Source organism: Magnolia sinica, chromosome 10, assembly GCF_029962835.1.
Source record: "Magnolia sinica isolate HGM2019 chromosome 10, MsV1, whole genome shotgun sequence".
In the NCBI taxonomy this organism is placed as follows: Eukaryota; Viridiplantae; Streptophyta; class Magnoliopsida; order Magnoliales; family Magnoliaceae; genus Magnolia; species Magnolia sinica.
This window is the reverse complement of record NC_080582.1, coordinates 60,579,203-60,603,165: the sequence shown is the minus strand read 5'-3', so window position 1 is coordinate 60,603,165 and position 23,963 is coordinate 60,579,203. Positions and strand designations below refer to the sequence as shown.

Sequence of the window (23,963 nt, the reverse complement as noted above, 5' to 3'; positions counted from 1 at the left end):
AATTGCTCGGATACCACTTGTTGGGGATTTGTGCTGCAGATTGGCACAGATCTAGATCTAGGATAACAATCCAATAACACCAAGCAATCACAAGAGAACATAAAGATTTAACTTGGAAAACCCTTGCGAGAAAAAACCACGGCATAAATCGACAGAATTCCACTATGAAAATAGAAATTACAAAGAGAGAGGACTTACCCGATTCGAACAACCTCGCTCTCGCCCTTGTTATCCTTTTAGAAACCCTAAAACCCTTTTAGGAACCCTTGGAACCCCTTTGAAAACCCTTAGCATGGCCTAAAATAGACCTAGGGACCCCTATTTATAGTTTAGGAAACTCCCCTAATGCACCTCTTTGGAAAATTCTGGAAACCGCATCAAATTTTAGCAGTCTGTGCGTGGGCTGCATAACCCTCAACTAGTCGAGCTAGTGCCTTGACTAGTCGAAGGACCCCTTTGAGCGATCGAGCCTGCCCCTTGACTGGTCGAGTGGCCTGAATTTCTAAAAAACAGCGCTTACTAGACTTCAAGTCGAGCGGGCCTCGACCGGTCGAGTGGACCCTCGACCTGGCGAGCCAGGCCCTCGACCGGTCGAGTGGCCCAAAAATATTCAGATTCAAGACATCTGTCAACATGTGCTATATATCGATGTTGTCTATTTGTTTTTTAATGTCCCCCGAATGACACTACAAGAAATTTCACTTTTTCCTACGAAAAATTTCGTAGGTAAAGGATATTATTTCATAGGTAAAGAGTTTTACCTACGAAATATTTTGTCGGTAATTTCGTTGGTAAAAAGCCGTGGCTAAAGGTTTTTACCAACGAAAAATGTCATCGTTGGTAGTGATAAGACTTTTACCTACGAAGTTGAAATGGTTGACAAGACTTTTACCTGCGAACTATTTCGTAGGTAAAAACTGTGTATTGGTAGCTAAAAACTTCGTTGAGACTTTTACCTGTGAACGTTTTAAACAGTGTTAAGAATTTTACCTACGAAAGTTTTCATAGCTAATAACTGTGTTAATACATTTACCTACAAAATATTTCGTAGGTGAAAACAGTGTTAAGACTTTTACCGACGGAATGGTTCGTAGGTACAAAATGTGTTAAGACTTTTATCAACGAAATTTGACGTTGGTAAAAACTGTTGATGAAACTTTTACCTACGAAATGATTTGTAGTTAAAATATTATGAATGAACCTTTTACCTACGAAAAATGTCGTAGGTAGCATGAAACACACTCATACAAACTATTCACAGTAGGAAATCCTGCTCCAGTTTTCGTAAAACCGCAGCAAATACCTTGATATCATCTCTAGTGAGTTGATCTCTGTACCATCACAAAATAAACAAAAGACTCATTGTTAAGCTTAAAAATAAGATACCTTGGACACACTTGAAAGTACAATACAAACCTAAGAACAAATCACTGCAAGTTTTCAAATTAGAAAGTATATGATTTTAAGCTCTAGAAACTGCATTAAAAATCTGTCTAGCACTCTTCATTGCCTAGTATAAGAAAACTCATCAACAAATGCTTCTTTAGGTTTTACATCTCATGGGGGCTCACACTATTGCCTAATATAAGAGAACTCACGTAGTAAATGTGCAACCAGTCCTTACCAGATCGATGGATATCAAACTCTATTACCAGCTCTCCCTGTGCAGCCAAATCGATGGATATAAGCTTTTACATCTTGTGGGGGCTCACACTGAAACATAAGAACTGGTATTCCACTCATCTTGAAGAGAAATAGAATGTTAATTAACAAAATCCTAGGCACATTGAGGTCATGCTCTGATAAATAAAAAACATTGAAATAACATCTATTTCTCAACTCTTAAACAATCATCTTGAATTTCAAATGTAAATTTTTGTATGTCTTCTGATCTATGATTTAGAAGAAGAACGAAGAAGCAGAAATGCAAGCAACTGCCTAGTTGTGTGGCACTAAACTGTAGTACTTGACCTGGAACATCCATATAAAAGGAGCGGATGTTATTCCAAATTCATGTAATTCTCAAGTGATAAGGAAAAACTGAACACATGTACATGGTATGGAAAATAGCCAAAAATGCATTTTGAGTTGATTTCAGGTTCTCAAAACTTTTTCCTTGGATCCTACTATGTGTTTTCTTTATCAAAGATGCCTTTTTCAGCAAGTAATGATTTTACTGACATGGTTGTATGGGACTTGTGGCATCTTTACTTTGTAATGTTGATCATCACTTTATGCCTTCATAGAGGTTGTTACAGTTAGAAACAGAGAGCTGATGATTTCAAGAGTAAATTTGCTGAAGCACAACGTGCAAGTGAAGATAAACACAAGAAGTTGAAAGCAGCAGAAGGAAAAATAAGTCAACTTCAAGGATCTTTGACAAGGTATTTATGATCCCTTAAGAATAGTATAAGCCAACATTGTTGTGAATCCGTGGCTAACCAAACTTCACATTTTAATGGCATGTGGGCAGAAATGGAATTTATGCATACAGATTTCACGTCCTTAATCCCTCTTTATGACTGAGGTGCCATTTGATAAACTGGAAAATAAGTTCTGAAAATATTGAACCGCTGAATTGTAATTTTGAAATAATTTTAGGGATATTTAGTCAAAAGTGAAAAGAAATTTCAGGAATTTCATCAAACACATGACATGCTTATTGCTCAATGGATAATATAATTACACACATTTGTTTTAGGAATTTCATCAAACAAAGCAACACAAGGAAAAGGATAACCAAGCAAAGGCCAAATAGGAAGGTTTGAAGGCTTCCCTGATTGCTCGTTGCAGAAATTACATGCATGATCCAGGATTATACAAGCTGATAAAAAAATGCCAGACTCTACTTGCTACTCATATGAACTAGATTTACTTTTGCCAACTACTCAACAAGCAATCTGCATAGACTCAAGTAAAAAGCAGGTAAACTAATAGTTATTGGGAAGCCCACTACATTGGATATTATATTTCAAATAAACCCTTTGACAATTAGAAATTGAAATATAATATGTGACATGTTCCTAGCAATGTTCAAAAGGCTCATTAACTGACTCACAAGCTGCCATGGCATCGTTTTATTGGGCCCCATACCAAGACACAAACTCATTCTTTATCAAATCAGTGAGTTTTCATTGACTCAGCCACCTCGATATTTGAAATTGAACCCCAAGTCTTTTACTAAAAGAAACAACTGCCAGATATGGACAGACACCAATGCCTTATTATCTCTTTTATATCAGGATACCATACACATATCACAGCTGCATGAGTACCCTTTCCAGCATGTGATAAGGTTTAGCATAAGGACAAAACCTTAGATCATAAGTTTCAAAATACAAAAACTGTGTCAACGTGTATTTTACTTTGTGATATTTTACTCCAACACAAGTCAAACAATTGAATGCAGTTCATTAAATTCCATCCCAACATTGTGCTCAATGGATGAACATAGACAAAAAAGAAGATATCATACCAAGGTTCAGAGTACACCTCATTTTCTTCATGTGTTTCAACCAAGGCTATCTACAAGTGGGGCCCACCATCAGTCTGTTGGACCCATAATAGATGGACCAAGCATTGAAAATCTCCTTGATGGGACAATCATAACATTTAAGTTTATGGCCTGCAAGAAGATAGTCAAGAAGAGATGCAATGGTTACAAGTGACTGTGGTGCCAGCATGGATGCATTATCTGAGCTGTTCATTAGACATGCTTAATGAGTCACCTGGACTCACACACGTGTCCCACGTTGGCATGTGTGGGGCACTTGCAAGCACACATTACTTGCATGCATGTTACATACGATAAATTCAGCTATTTCCTCACTGGTGAAAAATGCTAATAGAAAACCTTGAGTTATATATATATAAAGAGGACTAATTCATCTTAAAATCTCTCTCCTCCTATTCCTTGCTCATTCCAATTAAAAAACTCATCTAAGCTTCTTTCAATATAAAATTTCTTCTTAAGAAATTCAAATTTAGAAATGGTTTTCTCAGGAGATTGCTGATATAATAATTTCAGTTAGAAGGAACAAACAGGATGATGGTAGCCATACCAAAATACCATTGAAAATCTCCAATGATACTTTTCTCTTGTTCAAAGAAAAACATTCATAACAATGATGACAGAGGACAGCAAGTGATGGTTACCTGATTGAGAACCTCAAAGTTCAATAGCTGTTTAGCCATTGAGTAATACCCCTGCATTGATTGAAGCCCAATGCATATGAATATGAAAGACCAATATTCAAAGCTCACTTTAAAGAAAGAAGAAAAAATGAAGCCTGCAAGAAGTTTTGCATCAACAGGTAATTCATGAATTCGGTAGATTTAATACCACCCAATTCATGAAGTGTGTTGTTAAGACATTTGAGCAACAACCCTTTACCCAATTAACAAATTAGGCAATTAGAAGGTCCAAAAGCATGGTGTCAAATAAGGAAAAAAAGTAAATTCCATAATTCCTGAATCAGTCAATTCCACTAGCAAAGTGATCTTGAGCTCCACAATCAATAAAATGGCCCATGAAATCAAATGTGTAGTCCATATGATGGTTAGTGAAAATCAGTTAGTCATGGACCATCAATTTTGTAGGCCATTGACATGGATCATTCATTTTAATGACTATTGATCAAATTAGTAGAATCATTTGATTGGAGTAATGCAATGTCCATTAAGAAGGAAAATTGAATACACAGCTCTACCAAACAATAAAAAAAATTTAAGAATTTTTCAAACCTCTATAGCAACAGGGCCAGTAATCCTATCTAGGCCACCAAGAGCAGCAAAAATTTGACGCCCCACATACACTTGTCCAAAAATACCTTTCCCAAGCATCGACCATATTCCTTCTACCTGGCAATATGGAGGCACCAATCAAGTTGATACACGTCATCCAATCATGAAGTAGGATGCAATAGTTTAGATCTCAGAGCATGTAACTGTACCTCAGAAAGAACATAAAGATAAGGTGGCTGAATGTCTACCCTTGAGAGTTGAGACTAATAATTTACAGAATTTAGCATTCACAGAAAAATATTAGCTCCTCATAAAGAATGTCCGCTTGACAGTAGACAAACAAGTAGGTGAAGACCAACAAACCTGATCTTTGACCACCGAACTGGGTAGCTTTAACAAACTCTCCAATGTCGGATAATGAGTCCATTATGTTCCTGTTTATTCGAGAATCACCAACATCATGCTGTCCACATTTATTAATGTGAAAAAAGGAAGCGTGATACAACACAAACTCATTGTTAAGAAAATGTAAATATGACAAAATCGCAAAAAAAAAAGAAAAAAAAGAAGTAAACATGAGCAAGTACCTGTGAAACTGCAAAAGCAGGACCATTGTTCAGAAAAATACCAGGGAACCCTCCTTTCTCATATATAGTTACAGCAGAATAGAGAATCAGTAGTTGGGTTTGTGCTTACATTTAGAATTGAAGGTTCGGGCAATGGACATCTGACTAGCTAATCAGTGTCTAGAGGTTCAATCGGATGTTCGACTGACTTAAAATCCACTACAACTTCAATCCCATGGGTGGCAGCAACAGCAGCAGCTGAAAATCCTTGGTTTCTTTACAATAAGGAGACCCAGATGCAAGACTAGCTTACACAAAAAATCTTGCCACAGTTCTAATGAAGTGGTTACTAATTAAAAGAAGACTTCAGTCACTGAACACATATATCACTGAGAAAGAATCTGCCTTATATTTAGGTTGGAATAGATAATGGAAGCCACCCAGATTTTTCCACTCCAAAACCACTAGTGGGATGCTCTTAGTCAATGATAATGACATACATAAGAGGCTTGTGTACGGTCCACCCAAATCCTCGTACTCTTGGTAGGATATTCTTAGTTAATGAATAGTGACAGACACAAGGGCTTGTGTACAAGTCCACACAAGTCGGGATTGATTAAACATTGCAATAGAACCAATTGCCTAGCATTTAGATTGGAGCAGAGAATGGGAACCGGCCAGCTTTTCCACACCGAACCAGCCAGCTTTTTGAGCACATCATGCCTCAAAAATCTCCCAGATTGGAAGATCCTATCCCCACTAAATTTGGGCCTGTTTTTTAGTTGAATGTGGAAGATTGGTGTATTTATCTTCCTAACCTTCTATAGGGGAGAATTTGCACACGGTATGGTGGACTACAAATTTTCAGTATAACTAAATTATGGGCCCTCTTGAACAATTAGAAAACCAGATTATGATATGCATATCCACAAATATCAGCATTTTTTATTTTTCTTTTTTACTGGAGCAAGTTTCAGCAACATTTTCTGTAAACTATTTATTAGAGATATAATAATAGACTTGATACTCTCAATCATTATAAAATTCCAAATTAACCATCAACTACATTTTCTTTCTTTCCATAGTTATATGATTTTGTCTTTAATCTTCAAGAGTACTGTGCTTACACTTGCTATGTTTATAGGACCTTAAAATAAAATTAAATGATGTGCAAGATTTTTAGCAAATCCACTTTGAAAAGCAAAAATAAAGCCACATATACATACTATTGGGAACTTAAAGCTTTCCTCTGTGGGCGAAATCCTGACAAAGCAAATGAAGAAACTTGATGTGGCTACATGAGGACAATAGGGAACCCTGGTGGTGAATGAAAAATAGTTAAAATAAAAAGAAAGCAGAAGCACTTTAAGATAGCCATAGCTTTTTCCACAAACAGCAAATCAATGAGTAGATAGGCGAAATCCAAGGCCTCAAATCAGAGAAGCCGATTTCTCAACAGTGTAGTATAGGAAACTGCCTACCTCCCCAACACCCCAATCAAGACCAGGAATTAAGAGAGAAGAAGGAATAACTTTTTCATGAAGCAACTTACATATATGAATGAATACATTACCAGAACACCCAATATCCTTTGATCGAAAAATGTTTTTGAAACATAAAAGCTAAGCTTGAGATAGATGTCTATAAAAAGATAAAGAAACCAAGTGATTTCTAGGAGACTTAATATAACTGATTCAAATTTCAACCATGTAGCACAATGGCCAGCCAGGCCAGACATGCTAATCCATGTGCCAATTGCAGAAAGAAGATGTTCTTTCTGGCACAATCTCTCACGTGAGTTCAGGTGTTCCACCTTTATATGACGATTCATACTGTTGGCATCATTGGACCCACTTCAGGTGGCCCATGAACAAAAAGTGCTCCCACCAGATGAGAAAACTCATCACCTGAACATTTCGGATGGTCATGTTGGAAGGAAAATACAGCAACGATCAAATGGATGGATTTAATGGCTGGAATCTTCCAACCTGTGGCAAGTTACGCATAGATCATCACAAGTTATGCACAACTAGGATGGCTGAGTGTACACAACTCATAACAGTAAATAATAGACATGTTCAACAACATAGAGAGCATATTTATGAAGTTAGAAAACAATGATTTCAGGCAATAGTAAGAGACATAAGACTTGTGGGTGAATCGAAGTTGACACTGTCATTTCCATTTTGAGTTAGCATGCCTCAATATGGTATATTTCAGTGAAAACATTCAGTTACAGCTATCTATAATGTTCAACAACAAATTTTATAGAGCTTTCCTAAGCCCACATGCATATACAAGTCAGAAGCCTATCATTATTTAGATTTTGAAAATTGTAAATCCCTAATTAAGGATTTGATAATACAAATTCCCAATTAGAGATTCGACAATACAAATCGCCAAATAGAGAGAGAGAGAGAGGGTTGTCACCTCTTGAAACTCAAATCTAGCAGTTAATCATCGAATCTGGGATGAGGAACAACTTTGTGCAAGCAATGGCAGTGGACATCTTGCATGAGTAATGGCATGGAAAGGGTTAGAGTTGTGGGAAGTGGGAATCGCGTGCGCGAATGGCGAAAGGGACTGTAATACCAGCGGCATTGATCGCCAGACCAGAAGGTGGGTTCAAATGGGTTTGGATGATGGGTTGGTGAGTAGGGTGTTTCAGTAATGGCAGGTACGGTTTTGAATCGGGATGTAGAGGATGGGGGTTTTGAATGATGGTGGGTTGCATCGTACAGGGTTTTGAACGCCCGAGATGATGGTGGCAACAACAATGGGTTTTGCAGGGGCTGAGAGAGAGACAGAGAGGGCAGAGGGAGGGCGGCGAGAGAGGGTAGAGGGCAGGATAGAGAGAGAGAGAGAGAGAGAGAGAGAGAAGGGAGGTCGGCGAGTGAGAGAATGGGGGGAGATTGGGCGCGGCTCTGTTTTGAGCGCGCGCCCAATTTTGGGCGGGACCATGGACGGTGCTTTGTGGGCCCAACCATGATGTATGTGTTTCATCCATTCCGTTCATCCATTTTTAAAGATCATTTTAGAGGTTTATGCCAAAAATTAGAGGGATATAAATCTCAGGTGGTCCACACCACATGAGAACAATAGTGATTGGATATCCACCATTAAATTCCTCCAAAGGCCCACTGTACTATTTATTTGACATCCAATCTGTTGATTTGGTCATACAGGATCAGATGAAGAGAAAAAACAAAAATCAGCTTGATCCAAAACTTTTATGGCTACCAAAATGTTTTTAATGGTCGACGCTCATTCAACATTGTTTCACGTAATGTGGTCCACTTGAGATTTGGATATATCTCATTTTTGGTCTCATATTGTAAAATTATCTGAAAAAATATATGGACGGCATGGATGAAACACATACATCATGGTGGGGCCACAGAACACCGACCACCAGCCATTGGCTGGTGCTGGGAAATAGCCAATCTGTTCCCAAGCGTACTAAGTAAATCCTTTGAGACCCACCATGATTTATTCATTTTATCCACTCCATCTATTCATTTTAACATATAATTTTATTACATAAGCTCAAAAATGAAGCTTATAAAAATCTGGAGTGGTCCACATCATAGGAAATAGTATAAACTGAACGTCTACCATTGAAAAATTTTGGGAGGCCACTGAAGTTTTGGATCAAGTTGATATTTTAGTTTTCCCTTCATCCATGTATTTGTGATCTATTGAACAAGTTGGATGACAAATAAAAATCACTGTAAGCCATAAGAAGATTTCAATAGTGGAAATCATTATTCCCATTGTTTCCTATGGTATGGTCCACTTGAGCTTTGGATATGCTTTAATTTTGGGCTCAACCACTAAAATGATATGGAAAATGGATTGACAGTGTGGATAAAACACTTACATCATTGTGGGCTAAAAATGAAGCATATCCAAAGCTCAAATGGACCACACTATCGGAAAGAGTGTGAATTGAACATCTACCATTGAAATTTTCATGGGGGCCACAAAAGTTTTAGAGCAATATGATATTTGTGTTTTCATTTCATCCCTGTCTTTGTGATATTACGAACAGGTTGGATGACAAATAAGCATCACCGTGGGCCATAGAAAGGTTTTAATGGTGGAAACATTATTACCACGGTTTCCTATGGAAAAAATGAGTTATATCTCAATCTCAAGTGGACCACATTACAAGAAACAGTGTTTAATGAACATTGACCATTAAAAATGTTTTGGGGACCATAAAAGTTTTGGATTAAGTTGATATTTATTTTTTCCCTTCATCTGGGTATTTATGACCTAATCAACAGATTGGATGTCAACTAAACAATACATTAGGCCTTAGGAGGATTTTAATAGTGGATTTCCAATCATTTTTTTTTCCTGTGGTGTGGTCCACCTAAGATTTATATCACCATACTTTTTTTGTAAATTACTAAAATGATCTGTAAAAATGGATGAACGGAATGGATTAAACACATACATCATGGTGGGCCCCAGGGAGCACCAACTACCAACCACGGGGCTGGTGTCAGGGGGAGTAGCCAATCCGTCTCCTAGTTTTTAAGTTTTATGGGGCCCACCATGATGTATGTTATTTATCCACTCCGTCCATTCATTTTAACGGATTATTTTAACAGTTGATCCAAAAAAGGAGTTAGATCTGTGTGCCCCACCATGAAGTATGTATTATATCAACACCGTCCATTCATTTGGAGAGATCATTTTATGGGATGATGAAAAGAACAAGTCAGATCCAAATCTCAAGTGGCCCCACCACCGAAAACAGTGGGAATAGTGACACCCACCGTTGAGACTTTCCTAGGGCCACTATGATGTTTATTTGAGATCTAACCTGTTAATAAGTTAAAAAAAGACATGGATGAAGAGAAAAATCAAATATCAGCTTGATCTAAGACTTCTGTAGCCCTCTGAAATTTTTTATTAGTAAGCGTTCAATTCCCACATTTTTTTTTTTTTTTTTTTTTTGTGGTGGATCAACTTGAGATTTTGATCTGCCTCATTCCTTGACCCATGCCCTGAAATGATCTATATAGATGAATTTTTGTGGTGGACATTATTGTGAAACTATATAGGACCCACCTAAATGACTACAGCTGTGACCCCTATTTCTTGTGGTGTGGTCCACCAAAGTCTCCTATCTGCCTCCTTTTTGATATCATAACCTAAAATGATCTGTCCAAATAGATGGACAGAGTGGAGGTGTAGGATTTGCACGCGGTTTGGCAAGTGACCCCAACACCAGCAGTCCACGAGTCAAAACTCTATAGGCTACGATGATGTATGTGTTTTATCCACATCGTCCATCCATTTTTCTATATAAAGTTAGGGCATAAGCTCAAAAATGAGTTAGATTAAAATCTCAAGTGGACCACACCGTAGGAAAACAATGATGATCGAACGTTAACATTTAAAAACTTCCCATGGCCTACTGTAATGTTTATTTCTCATCCAACCTGTTGATAACATCACAGGCATGGATGAAAGGAAAACACATATATCCGCATGATCCATAATTTTTGTGGCCCCAAAAAGTTTCCATAATTTTCCAGAGATTTGGATCTGCCCTATTTTTGGCCTCATTGGCTAAAATAAGTTGGCAAAATGTATGGACAGGGTAAATAAGACATACACATAATGGATGGACAGGATTTGTGAACCACATCTCGGTGGGCCCAAAAAATAAACCTTTCGATTTTTTAAAAAATTGTTTACAGCCTTTAGCGATGAAACTTTTCGTAGCTAAAAGTCTCATCCACGTTAAGTAAACCTTTCGAATGTTTTGAAAAATTGTTTACAGCCTTTAGTGATGAAAAGTTTCGTCGCGAAAAGCCTCATCCACGTTTTTTAGTTACGAAAATTTTCATAGCTAAAAGTAAACGTTTCGAATTTTTTGACAAATTGTTTACAGCCTTTAGTTCGTCGCTAAAAGTCTCATCCACGTTTTTTAGCTGCGAAAATGTCCGTAGCTAAAAGTAAACCTTTCGAATTTTTTTGAAAAAGAGGTTAAAGCCTTTAGCGACGAAAATTTTCGTTGCCAAAAGTCTCATCAACGTTGTTTAGCTACGAAAATTTTCGTAGGTAAAAGTTAACCTTTCAAAGTTTTTGAAAAATTGATTATAGCTTTTAGCGACAAAAATTTTCATCACTAAAAGTCTCATCCACGTTATTTAGCTACGAAACTTTTCGTAGCTAAAAGTAAACCTTTCGAATTTTGTGAAAATTTGTTTACAGCCTACGAAACTTTTCGTCGCTAAAAGTCTCATCCACGTTTTTTTTCCTACGAAAAGTTTGTAGCTAAATGGAAATCCTTCGAATTTTTTGAAAGCTTTTAGCGACGAAAAGTTTCGTTGCCAAAAATCTCATCCACGTTGTTTAGCTACGAAAATTTTCGTAGCTAAAAGTAAACCTTTCAAAGATTTTGTGAAATTGGTTACAACCTTTCGCGATGAAAGTTTCGTATCGCGAAAGTTTCGTCGATAAACGTCTCATCCAAGTTTTTTAGCTACAAAAATATTTGTAGGTAAAAGTGAACAACCTTTAGCAACAAAAAGTTTCGTCGCTAAAGTTCTCATCCACGTTTTTTGGCTACGAAAATTTTCGTAGTTAAAAGTAACTTTTCAAAATAATTTGAAAAAACTGAAAACAAGCTTTAGCGACGAAAAATTTTGTCGCTAAAGGTGACTTTTAGCTACGAATTTACAATTTCGTTGTTAAAAGTAAACTTTTAGCGACGAAAATAAGTTTCGTCGCTAAAAACCCTATTTCTTGTAGTGTTTAAACTAATTCTCAGGTGGACCATACCATAGGAAACGACGGTGATTGACCATTAATGAGACAAAAGAGTTTTGAATCAATCTAATATTTGTTTTTTTTTTCTTTTTCCTTCATCCAGGTTGAAACCTTATTAACAAGTTAGATGGCAAATAAACATTACTGAAACATTATGATGGGCATTAGGAAGTTTTAACTTTTTACTGTATGGTCCACCTGAGATTTCAATCTTCTTCATTTTTTGGGTCATGCCCTAAAGCAATTTGGGTGACACCTCACTTGGTGCCACACCTAATCCGCTCCACCCAAGATAGTTTTACTCTTAATAATCAATAAGAATCAAAGAGTGATTACCAAAGATGGCAAAGGGAGGTTAGGATAAGAAATTTTCTCTTATCCCTGATTTCTCTCTAACAATTTGAATTCATGTTGGATAACAATAAACCAAGTATAAACATATAAAGAAAAGAGGAGAATTTTGTTGTACTAGCCCCCTAGTTATAGTTATACACGAGTCGAACTGAGCTTGGACAAGCTTGGCTCGGCTCAGCCACCAGCCTACCTTTGCTCTAGCTCGGCTTATATACAGCTCTACCCCCAGTGATTTCTCACAAGTGAATATTTCCCTGGGCCATACCCGGCATTTTCCTCTCAAACATGCTGTGGAAGGGCCATAATGCTGTATAGCTCTTCTCAAAATAACTAAAACTGATCAACTGTGATTAGAAGAATTGGAGACATGAGAACTTGTGGAACATTTTTATCTTGGGCTTTTTGCTAATATATATCTTAGGTTTCATAGAAGCACTTAAATAGCATCACTTTTGTAACATTAATTTTCTACACGTTAGTGCATTGACTCTAATTTTTTCTTGATGAAAATGTCCTTAAATACCTATTTCAAATTTATGTGCAATGGTACATTCTCTTATCAATACTTATAGTCAAACTCTTTTACCCATGGGAAATTGACCGTACTCGCCTCGAAGTTTGGGCAAATTACCTCGAACGCTATGACACTCCATGTATTTCCTAAAGGGCCTTCTGACAGCTTTTGGAATTTATTTCAGACGAAAATGCCCCTGGCCTTAGTTCAGGGATTGTACGGTCCTAGAGTGAAGCAGAAATCACCCGATGTTGCAACCCCCGAGAAATGGATGGATTGGCTACTCCCTGGGACATCGGCCAATGGCTGGTGCTCGGCGCTCTATGGGACCCACCACCACGTACATGTTTCATCCATGCCGCCCATATATTTCTCTAAATCATTTTATGGTAGGAGACCAAAAATGAGAATAATCTAATCACGGTGGGCCCTAGGAGGATTTTAATGGTGGATATCCAATAATTATAACTTCCCCGCAGTGTGGTCCACTGGAGAGTTATATCACTCTCGTTTTTCGGTTTAAGCCATAAAATGATATTTTAAACTGGATGAACAGCCTGGACGAAGCACATACATCATGGTGGGGCCCACAGACCACCGATCACCTGCACCACGAGCTTTGGAAGGGGCAAATATCACACTTATGTACATTTGAAAGACCCTCTCCTTCCTCTCCTTTTATTTTCCTACAGAAGCCAAGATCCAGGGACCAACAGCCAGAGAGCGACGTTATTTCTCCTTGTCGTTTTGCTCGTTTGAAAGCCTCTTCCACTACGAGGTTAGTATTTTATTTTGTTTCAACTGTAGGTAGGCATTTGCCAAGGTAAAGGAAGAACAAAGTCGAGAAGCCGAGGTACTTTGGTAGTCACATGAGAGGGAGTGTAACGTAGGGCACACCTTGATCAAACCTCCACCATTGGATGGTAGACAACCACGGCATCATGTTTGTGATAGTATTTGGATTGCAACTACCACTTGTCATGACCGCGGTTGTGATGTTATATGGATCGTGCTCGTCAGGGATATGGCACTGGATACAACTATGACCCAGTGTTCTTCATTACCACGATCCAAAGTGTATGAGAACCAAGATCCAGTGTGCTTCGTTACCATAAGATTACGACCTAGTGTGCTTTATTACCATAAGATTACGAAGACTGCGTCGGTTGAATTTGATTTGATAATTAAAGTTGTGTATTGTGATGCAACTCAGAAGTGTGAAAGACACAATGTGACGCGATTTCAGCGGATGAGTTGCAAGTCACTGCAGATGGGGAATGACCGATATAGTGAATCTAAGAGAAATGAAGTGTACGTGCGGTCAGTTTATATAGTGCTTGATAAGAACAAAGGGACATTTCGGCCGAAGTGAAGGTTTTATTTGAGAATATGAGCCTCCAGAAACTAGAAGATCTGATTGGAGAACCAAAAAGGTTTTTATTACATCCCAGCGAGAAGATAGGCCAACACCCAGATGCTGGATATGCAAATGAATAGGTGACAACCGGCCTCGATGCACTTTCATCCCTACTGGCCAAGGAGGAGGCGGAGGTTGATGATGACCTATTGTTTTTATTGCTTATGATAAGGTAATGTGAACTATAATATACTTATTGACTCATGAACTTTGCTGCATGTTAACCACTTTCTAATGTGGATGCTAACCACGATCCATTGTGCGTTTGAACCACGACCCATATAGGAAAACATCAACTTAACAACAGGTCGTGGTTATCATGACAAAAGGATCATGATTGAAATGTTATATGGGTCGTGTTTTTCATTAGGGTCATGGTTGTCAACGCTGGATCTACAAGGACAACAACCACAATCCATTACAACTATGACCACGACCTATTTAACATTACAGCCACAACCCATATTCAACTACGACCAATGATTAACGCATGCTACAACCCATATAACACGACAACAACGACCCATACATCATCCAGGGTCCATGTATCATGACAACCACGACCTATACAACCTTACAACCCTAACCCATATACAATGACAGTGGGGACCCATGTATCATGACAAACACGACCCAATGTGGATGATAATCAAGAGCTTTTATGCATATGAACCACGAACCCAAAGATCGGAATAATGTACATAACATAGGTCATGGTTTTCGTGATATATGGATCGTGGTTGTCATGTTAATCGGTCGTGGTCTACTCAGTGTCGTGGTTGTCAACATCGATCCAGTACGGATGATAACCACGATCCATTACAAATATGACAACCACAACACATGTGAATCGTCAACCACGTTCCATGCAACACGATAACCATGACCTGTATAACATGACATACAGGATCCATATTTCATGACAATCACGACCTATACAACATTACAACCATGATCCATATTCCAGGCTGATGTGAAATGGCCTATTTTGGCTTCCAAGCAAACAAACTCGATATATTGTAAAATGACAACAGCGATCCATACAGCACGACAACCCCAATCCATAATACATGAAAACCACGATCCATATGACATGATAACAATGATTCGCATAATACAACAACAACGATCCATAAAATATGAAAACCATGACCCATAGAAACCGACACCACGACCCATGTAACTTTGACAACCACGATCCATATATCATAACAACCACAATCCATTTTACAAACTACTAAAAAAATAAAAGTAAAAAACAAAAAAATAGAAAGAGTCAATGACGATCTGTTACCAACGTGAAGGATCATGGTTGTCATCTATGAAGGGTCGTGTTTGTCAATGTGCAAGGTAGAGATGACTTTGATAAAATTGTAACAACGAAAGCCCTCACCATATCCAGTTTGAAACCCAAGTCTCTGGCCCACAACTCTATATCGTGGTTATTATGTTATATGGGTCGTAGTTGACATGACGATATATATCGTGGTTTTCATTGTATATATCACGTAGTTGATCACACCGAAATAAACGATTAGAAGGTGTTGAGAACTATGTGGGCCGTACATCCACCCGATAAAACTTACTTTTATGATATGCTTTTATACACGTACATTACATACAATGGTCACTTTAGATGACATTTATATATCACTGTGGACCCCATATATCTTAGTTTGTACTGAATTAATATGTCGCATGTACATACACTAAAGATGACGTGCTAAAGGTGAGAAGTTCGCTTACGCTTCCAAACGCAAAAGATCAATCGTCGATCATCTGCTTAAAGTCTACGGCCCATCATAAACCGGATCCGATCCGCTGGAATTGTTCATGGATGAAGGATTCCTTCGAAAACAATTTTAGTGACACATATCGAGCCATCAGTGGCCCACACTGCGTAAAGATGACAAATTATGGACTTTTACGGAAACTATTGGTTGAACCGTTGTGGCCCATTGGATTCGAATATTTTGTCCATTGTTTAGGTTTGTTGATGTTACAAATTACGTGGACGGTGCGGATCAGAGAATATCTGCAGTTCGATGTGACTTACGGAACACCGACTATATCTTGGACGCTTACGGATGTTTTTACGGATGCTTATGATTCCAATCGCAGAACATCAATGGACTCTTTTACGGACACTTACGATTCCAACGCAGAACATCAACGGACGCTTTTACCGACACTTGCTATTCTAAACGCAGAACATCAACGGATGCTTACTATTCCAAACACAGAACATTAACCGCTTCTGCCCGTACGGAACGCCGACTATATATTGGAGCTTCTTCTCTGGGACCCCTTCATTTTTTATCCCTAACCCTATTATTTTTACTAGTTTTGAATCTTCTTCACTGGGCCTCTCCATCGCCACTCAATGAGTACATCTACAAGTTCAGTGTAGCTCAGTCAATAGAAATGGCAAAGCAAGGTAACGGTTGACAGGGACGGTGTATGGTGGTTATTATGTTATGTGGGTCATGGCTATGAACCACGACCTAAGGTATATGACTATAACGATATGTATAGCATGACAATCACGAATATTGTTGTGATCGGTGTCGATATGCCAAATGGATCGTTGTTGACAGGGTCAGTGTATCATGGCCCACCTATTATGTGGGTCGTGGCTGTAAACTATGACTCAATGCAGATGACATCAACAATATGTATCATGGCCCACTTGTTATGTGGGTGTAGCATGATAGCTGCGTTCCTTTAGAAGTCGTGATGAACATGACCCTTTGTGGATTACAACCTCGATCCACTGTGTATTACAATTACGACCCATGTTAGATTTTGCAAGACCATCTTATTATTGATTAACAATCCACGACCATATTGGAATACAGGTCAAAAGAAGCCAATCATGACTACATGCTTAGACTTTGAAAAGGCACAGGTCTCTCTCAAGTGCTCCGTCAGTTTTCTAAAAGTCTTGATTGACGATATGGAGAAGAAACCTGATAGAAAGAAACTATTTAGAGACACCTGTTTTGGATGTCTGCTTGACTGGCCAGTGGCCGAGTGGATAACACAGTCTCAGATCATGCATTGCCTGATGCAAAGGCATGTTGGTGATCTGAAATTTGATGTTCAAGGCACCAAGATAAAATTTATAAAGCTCGATATTGCGCTAATAATGGGTCTTAAGTTTAGACCGCTTAGGATAGATGGCGGCGGTCGTGCCTAGGCCGAAAGAGCAGAGGCAGCAAAAGGCATTAGGGAGACCTACTTGAGAGCAGGGGGTGTTAGTAAACAAAAACTGAAAGAAGCCTATTTGTCACTCGCCGATAAAGACGAACATATGGACGTGGTGAAGCTGACTCTATTAATATCTATTGAGAGTTTATTAGTTGGATCTCCACAAAAGAATAACTCTGTTGATAAGTTTATCGACATGGTCGATGACTTGGATTATTTTAATAACTACCCTTGGGGCAGTGTGGGGTATGATTATTTGAAGAAAGGGGTTAACACTGTGTCTGGCATTATTTAGGGGGAAAGGGTGACTAGCCAGTATCCCAAATCATACAACATATGCAGATGCGCGTTTGCCCTACAAGTACATTATTCTTGTCTTGATTCATACTTTGGGTTCGAATTTTTTCCTTTTTCCTCCATACATGTCAACCAATATATAATGCATGATAATTGTTCTTAAACAGATTTGGGCCTACGAACGGTTCCCTCAACTCTTTGGTGACCATAGCTGGGCAATTAGATGACTGCTTACAAGGATTCCTCGAATACTAAATTGGGATACCAAGAAAAAAGGCAAATATGAAATCATATCCGTCATCTTCACAGCTATGCCGGTAAGATTTATTCAGTTAGTAGTGTAATTTGAATCATGCAGTATGTTTATAATTAATATATCAATTTTGCTTTTGCGGGTGGTGCTAGCTCCACAGCTTCAACCAACGGTCGAAGAAGTAGAGACCGAGGCTGTTAGGAGTATAACTGACAACAGTTTTCATACGAAGGGCAAGGCTCTGTGGTCAGCATCCATGGCAGAGACAAGGGAGGATGACGGAAGAAATAATGCTAAGGCTGATCTTACAGCTTCTCTCTTGGAAATGAAAATTACAATTGAGCTTGATGGGAAATCTACCCATCTTGGTAATGTATTGAAAGATATTAAGAAAACAAGATCCACAATAAGGAAATGTAATAAGCGGCATGATTTACTCGCCACTGAACTACAAGGAATAAAGGGTGAATTGAAGTAGATTGATAATTTTGGAGTAGAAATAAAGCACCTCAAGGAGGATTATGCTTCTATACGAGAAGTGATGTCTGAGAGATTATATTAATACAAACCAGGTACGTGAAATCACCTTGCTTTATCTAACCTATTTGTTAATAGCTCACTGTGAAGGAAAATGAAAAATGGATCGTGGTTGTCGTCCATAAAGGATCGTTGTTACCATACAAGAAGGGTCATCCTTTTCATGCACCTAGGGTCCATGACCCAACATTGATGACCTAGGGTTGTGGTTTTCGTGTAACATTATTCGTGGTTTAAATGACATATGGATCGTTGTTATCATACATAGTGGATTGTGGTGGTTTTCATCCACGATGGTTCGTGTGGATGAACCACGACCTAACATGGACAAAAACCACGCCCCATTGGTCGTAATAACCACGACCCTAATCTTGATCATAGCTGTCACCCACATCGGTTTCAACCATGACCCAATACGGTCAAGAAACATGATCCACTGTTTGTAATGGCCACAACACTTAGTTCATCATTGTTGTCATTCACAGTGTGTCGTGGTTCACATACATGATATCATGGTTGGGTTCGTTGTAGAAAGACATATTGAAATACATAATAATAGTGATTTTATTACAGGACATTGTCTCTTCGATCAACTCTCTCAGAGCAGAAAATGCTTCACTACATGAGCAAGTGAAGCAACATAGAGAGGAGATCAATGCTTCACTGCAGGAGAAGGTGAAGTAGCATATAGAGGAGATCAGTACTTCACTACAGGATCAAGTGAAGAAACTCAGGGACGAGATCAATGCTTCATTGTAGAAGTAGGTGAAGTAACTCAAAGAGGATATCAATGCTTCACTGCAGGAGCAGGTGAAGCAACTCAGAGAGGAGATCAATTCTTCACTGCAGGAACAGGTGAAGCAACTCAGAGAGGACATTCGGGCAATGAAGGTATACGAATTTGAATCTATCCTGAATCGATGTTATCATACACCAGGGATCGTGGTTGACATGCAGACTGGATCGTGGATGAGTCGCGATCGATATCACATGATAGTCTTCTATCTACACAAGTGACGTGGTTTCTATGAAATGTGGATCGTGATTATCGTTTAGTGTGGATTGTTATTATCATCCGTCACGATCGTTATTCTCATCCAATGTAGATTGTGATTATCATACATAGTGGATCGTTGTTGACATCCATGAACCTCCATGGATGTGAACCACGACCCACTATGGATGATAACCAGGATCCAGTGGTTGTAATAACCATTTTTGATATACGATTTCATTACAGGACAATATTCCTTCAACTAGCCCTCTAATCGTAGAGAATGCTTCACTGCTGGACCAGATGAGGCAGCTTGGGGAGGAAATACGAGGAATAAAGGTATGTAAAATTAAATGTTTCCCTTGTCATATTTGGTTGTTGTTGTGTTCCTTTTTTGGTCGTGGTTATAATCTAGTGAGGGTCGCTGTTACATGCCCTTGCCCATTCAACGAGTCCTCTCAGGCATGAGAATGCTTACTTAAATGAGGAGATGACGCATCTTAGAGAGGAGGTAGAAATAATAAATGTATATGAAATGGAAATTTGGTCGTTATTGTGCTCCACCATGGACAACGGTTAATGCCAATGCTGGATCGTTGTTATCATGTGTGCTTGGTCATGGTTATCATCCACCATGGGTCAAGTTGACACACGACCCAATGTGGACGAGATAGGATATACATACAAAATATGTACGTGATTTGTCTTTAGTTTAATAGTTAACAAGTCATCATGTATGTAACGTCTTCTAATACGATTTTATAACAAGTCAATAGCTCCAATTTTGAGGCTGGGATCAGCCAGCTCTCTAGTTTTGAAGCTGGGATGACCCATCTTACAGATGAGAATGCTGCGCTACGGGCGTAAATGAAGCAAGAGATGAACCTGCTAAAGGATGAAGTTAATAAGAGAATTGTACGTGAAATTACATTTAAATTGTAGTTTAAATCGGACATTATATTATGATCTCCGTAGATAATATGTCATTTTATTACAGCTTAACATCGCTGCCCCGCAACTGAGTGGGGAAGGGAGACCACGTTGCGATACAGTGGATCTCGACAGAGCTCTAACTGTAAAAGAGCCTCGTCAGGGGCTCAGTGAACTCTGTAAGCCCCATATCCTAGACCGTACCGATCCATAAGTTCTCACGATCTTTCCGGTCGAATTTCGGCAACCTTCGACCCTTAACCGGTGTTTGTGCATGACCCTGATTCATAGGCCATCAACCCAAGTCAACCTAACCTAAGACTTGTACCCTAGCGACCGCGCCGTCGCCGTAGTTCCGATGCTGCGACTCGCGCGCCGATCCGATACTCTGGCTAGGAGATGTGGGCCAGCGTTCGGTGCAAGGAAAACACCGCGCGTGCAAATTTCGAGAGAATCTCTACGAGACGTCACATCAATCAATCAATCAATACATCCCATCATGTCAAGCACATGTCAAGTACACCATCACCTCTCACCCTTCCCCAAGCAACCCCAAAGTCAAAAAGTTCTTATACCACCCATGCCTTTCTTACACCAAGCTACCACAAAAGTCAAAAAAGGTCTTACACACCCATCCCTATCTCTCTCCCATCCATCACTCCATCACACATCACCTCTCTTTACAACACTCTTTCTCTCATTCTCAAACTCACTTTCCCAAGCAAGAAAAAAATTCACACATCCAAGCCTCTCCAAGCCCTCCCAAGCAACAAGTGTGGCCCACCTTTCCTACCCTTTCATCTCCCATCTCAACCATCCAAACTCTATCTCCTCCATTAAGATCGAAGCTAAGGAGTAAAGGAAACCAAGGGAGCAAGAAGATCGAACAGTGGGTGCTTCATAGGCTTAGATTTGCATGTTTTTAAGATGGCCCAAGTGAGGCCTACTGATTGATGGTATGGATCTCACTTTGGACCCTAGGTGTGGCCGATGGCCCACCTTGATCCTCATATCATTCCATGATGGGGTCACTCTCCATGGACTGCATCATGATGTTTACCTTTTTAATTTAAAAATGGGTCATCTAGACCGTCTATTTTTGTGGAGAAGGAATCTCCACCGTTGGATTCTTTTTTTATTTAATTTAATGGACCCACATATATTGGGACCCACTTGATGTATGATTGATTGCAATGGAGGGCCCATAGTGTCGGGGTCCCTCCATCACATGCGTGTTCCACTCTCTTTCTCTCTCTCTCTCCCCTTCTTTTTTTTCTATTTTTTTATATGTGATGATGATGTGGTTGTGTGGCCCACCCCAAGGCATGTGCAATGCCAAACCATCCAGCGTCCCTGGATGCTGAACAAAAGGGGAAAAGCACAAATATTAGCTTATTTCCAAGCTTATGGGGTGGCCCACTCATATAGGCCCCACCTTGATGTATGTATTCAATCCACGCCATCCATTCCTTTCCCAAGCTCATTTTAGGCGTTGAGCCAAAAGATGGGACCAATCAGACTTTCGGGCAGGCCATAACATAGCAAACAGCGGGTTTTGCCATTGAAATATCCCCTGTCATTTCTTTACCCCAAAATATATTGAATATTGGGCTTGTTTGGCTTGTCTTGAGATATGGGAAGCAATGGCGGGGTCAGATTCTTCCAGCATGAGCCCCACGTGTGAAATACCTCAGAGATCAAAAAAAAAAAATGGAATACATGTAGCAGGCGCTGCTGCTGTCAGCACGCAGGCCTGCTACGCTGACGGACGGGCTGATGGACGGGCAGGCAGACCCACGGCCCCAGCCGTGGGCCCCACCATGATGTGGGTTAAGTGATCCACACCGTGCATCTTGTGGGCCTCCTTTTGGGCGGTGGGCCCCCCGAAAACCAGTGTCATCCGAAGCTCAGGTGGCCCACACCATAGGAAAAAGTGGGATTGAGTGGCTGCCATTGAAACCCATCTTTGGGTCTACAGAGGTTTTAAATAAATATGAAGTTTGTTTTCCTATTCACCAGGGTCCATGGGACCCACCCACGTCCCTGTGGGGACCTCTTTGGTGCATGTGCACACCCAGTTTCATAGCTTAACTAAGCAGACCGAGTGAAGGATACCTCATTTCAGCACGTGAGGTCTTGGCACCATTTTCCTAGTGGGGGCGGCTGACAGCGAAGTGTGACCTGACGGTGGGGTCCATGGGACCCACTAGGGTGGACCAGATCGTAATTATCCAGGCCGTTCAAAGGCCTGGACGTCACCTGGTGATATTATATAGATATATATTATATATTATACTATATATATTCTATATATTATTTGTGCTTTTGAGAGGGTGGGCCCTAAGTGTATAACTACCCACCTCTGCCATTGGAGTGCAGCTAGTTGCTTGCACAGCAGTTATGTAGCTGCTCCTCTTGTCAGCAACCAGCCCACAGGCCCCACATGATGTACACCGTCCACGGTTTGGAGGGTGGGGCCCACCATGATGCATGTGTTGCATCCATACCGTCCAACCATTTATGATATTGTTGTATGGCATGGGAGAATGGGTGAATCAGATCTAAAGTTCAAGTAGACACCACCATGTAAATAGTGGACCGTGGCCTCCACTGCTCAACTTCTAAGGGCAACATTGGTTTCCAATTAAGTTGATGTTTATTTTCATTTCATCTATCTCTATGTTAGCTTGAGAATAGGTCAGATTTCAAAATATATGAGGGTGGGCCTGATTTGATATGCCTGAGGCCCATTTGATTCATCCCATATGATTAGGCCCATCTTGATGTAGTTATGACCCATCCGTTGAGGCCCACCTTGATATATATGAAGCCCATGTTATGAGGCCCATTTAATGTAACTAAGGCCCATGGGTTGAGGCCCAATTGGATGTACACAAGTCCACTACAATGTGTGACTCTACCTTAGTTTGTGTAATAATGTTTATGATGGTCGTGCCTTGGGAGCAATGTTGGTTTGACGTCCACATTGTAAGTATAGTGTTGGTTAAATGTCTGCATTATGACTCTCCCTATGGCCCATTGATAGGCCTGTACATGTAATGTGTAGGCCGTCTAGGCCCATTTTCATTGTGAACAAGATTCATCGCCATATGATATGCTTAGTATAGTCTTATGATTCATGCTCATATGCATCATATGTATGCTTGATATGAGGAGTGTTTGATCATAGCATATGCCTTCGGGCAGATTGTTTATGGGCTTCCGGATAGGCAGTATTGCCCTACATGAGCACATGATACGTGCAGGATTGTCGCATGGTTGGATAGTGTGATTCATGCATTTCGCATTGGGTGATATGGTTACTGTATGCCCTAGCGACATCAGGGTCGTAGCCT

At 39.7% G+C, this 23,963-nt stretch overlaps 1 long non-coding RNA gene across 2 annotated transcripts; it reads right to left on the bottom strand.

Annotated features, from left to right (window-relative positions):
- Positions 1-1,353: 1,353 nt before the first annotated feature.
- Positions 1,354-4,636, bottom strand: LOC131257495 (uncharacterized). 2 transcript variants are annotated; one of them, XR_009177457.1, is made up of 3 exons: positions 4,156-4,636; positions 3,476-3,625; positions 1,354-1,713 (listed from the first exon to the last, which is right to left on the bottom strand). It is a non-coding gene; the product is annotated as an uncharacterized LOC131257495 (long non-coding RNA). The 2 variants fall into 2 exon arrangements; XR_009177456.1 differs by having other exon boundaries at positions 3,476-4,636.
- Positions 4,637-23,963: the final 19,327 nt, after the last annotated feature.